This window comes from Solanum dulcamara, chromosome 8 (genome assembly GCF_947179165.1).
Source record: "Solanum dulcamara chromosome 8, daSolDulc1.2, whole genome shotgun sequence".
In the NCBI taxonomy this organism is placed as follows: Eukaryota; Viridiplantae; Streptophyta; class Magnoliopsida; order Solanales; family Solanaceae; genus Solanum; species Solanum dulcamara.
Genome location: NC_077244.1, coordinates 29643781 through 29646255, shown reverse-complemented (window position 1 = coordinate 29646255; position 2475 = coordinate 29643781).

Below are 2475 nucleotides of genomic sequence, written 5' to 3'. Positions count from 1 at the left end.
CCCGAAATTGGCCAAAACTCACCAAAATTGAGCCTCGAAACTTCTCTACCGCGATTTAAACGCCGTGGCTGCTTGCTGTCCATTTTGTGCTGAAACAAGCAATGATTTTATACTATTAATACCTACATATTATTGTGGTATATTATAGATAATTAATTTGCGGAAGGAAATCGGGACTTACCCTTTTTTTCTCTCCTAGCCGTCGCCCTTTCCTCTCAAAGATTAGGGTTTATTTTCCTTGACTTTGGCTGATTTTTTTTGATAAGAACTGAAATGAAGATTCATACATTACATATGTGTAGGTGGTCCTAGGAGGTGACACATGTCATACCCTAAGGGTGACACGTGTCCAGCCCCTATTAGGCTACCGTATAATATAATCGTGGAGGGGATGCCACATGGACTTGGTGGGGACCACCCCCAAGTAGGTGGGTTACTGTTACACCCTGTATTTTGGTACCTTGGAACGCTTCTTAAGCTTCCTAAGTTTTTAGGAAGGCTCTTAAGTTTCTTAGAAGTCATCATGTGAGTGGGATGGTCTATAACGCTATCAAACGACTCCAAGGAAGGGAGAATGTGATGCCCCAGGTAGCGAAGGTTAGAAATAAGGTCATGAGAAGTCGGAAGGAGTTGGAGGTCAAGTAAGGAGTTGTAGGACTCGATTTACCTACGTAAGTTATTAATGTAAAAGTCTTATATACTTGAGCTACTGGAGGACATACCAAGCCTATGTAGCACAGATTATATAGGCTCTTAAAATAAGGTGAGATGACGAACTTACGAGAGGGAGCAAAAACTAGTTTCCGAACTTACGAAAGTGAAGCAAGAAGGTGACAAGAAAGCACCTCAAGCAAGAAGGTGACAAGCAAGCAGGTGACTCACCTGTCTGCTTGGGGGGGTGGACCCCGCTGCCACATGACAGCATGTGATTGGCCACATGGGTTGATGTGTCACCCTAGGGGGCTTCCACGTGGAACCTTTTAAAGAGGTATATATAAGTGTGTTTGGATGACTACTAATTCATTTCCTATTCTACTTGAGCTGAAAATTAGAGAGAACAAAGGAAAGGAAAACTTGGACCCTAAGGGAAGCTAGCTACGGCAACAAGAAAAACAAAGGTGAGTCTCCAACTTTTCCTCCGTAAATTAAATATCTACGGTATTCCTCAAGCACGTGGAGATATAGATATGTGTGTTATATGATGTATAACTTCTGTTTCTATCCAAAAAAATCAGCCAAGGAGAGGAAAAAACATGAGGAAGAAAAGAGAGGCAGTTTTGGAGAAACTAAGGTAAGTTCTCCAATATTTCTCCGCGAATTAATTAGCTATGATGTTCCTCAACCCCGTGGGGTGTATATATGTATATTCCGATGTCTACGGAATTAATTCTTCAGCTTGGAACTTGAGAGAAAGTTGAAAGAACAAAGAGGAAAAACGTTAAAAACTAGTTAACAAACCCGTTTTTGGAAGGGACAGTTGTTAGTAATATTTGTATAACTTGTTGTGTAAAGATTCATTTTGGGTGGTTAAATATGTTTTGGAAATATATTTCATAGTTCTATAACTTTCATGTATAATTCAAAATCCATTTTTTCCTTTAGCTTCTCGAAAAAGGGTGGTGAAGTGTAGAGGAGGTACTGCCCAAATTTCCTTTTACAAATTCTACAAGGACTGCTATTGGTATTTTGGGAATATAATTTTGTACAAAAGTGTTGTAGGTGTGATTCTAAATTTTTTGAGAACCTAAGACACATGTATATAACTTTCATTGAGGACACAAATCATGTTTTCCTCAATTACCCCTTCGAAACTAAGCGACAATACAAGACACTAGGCTGTCCAAAATCCATGCTTTGATAATTTTGGCGAGTTTGACGAGTTTAGATTAAGGTAAGGGTTTTCCTTTAAAAGTGGTGTTTATGGTGTTTTTATGAAGTGTATTATATATTGTTTAAGTGGCTGGAAATGTGAAAACATCATAGAAATGCTTGACGTTCGAAACAAACTAAATTGGAGTCGCTATAGTTGAATTGTCGTCGAAGTAAAGTGTTGTGCTTGTGGTGTACTGCTGCAGGTATGTGGGGGCTTGTTGCAGGGACTAAAGGTGTTCTAAAAGGGGTGTAGGTGCTGCTGGTATCAGGAACACGATCCCTCATTTCATATAAATAAAGGCTTGCAAAATAAAGGCTCGCATTTCTTCCATGTTAAATAGGTTCAGAGGACGACGACGTGAAAATGATTGAAAGAAGTCCATACGAGGTATGTGAAGCTTTATTTTGGCATGTTTTTGGCATAAGTATATATAAAGCTTATCTTCTTTTCTTTTGGCGTGTCTTAGCCATAAGTTGTTGGTATATGTAATGTGGAGATAGTCCCATTCTTAGAACCCCAAGCATGATTCATTAATCTTATTCACTTTTTGATGTTATAACTCCCATGATGGTTGAGTTATGGTCTTGTAAGCCTTTTACGTG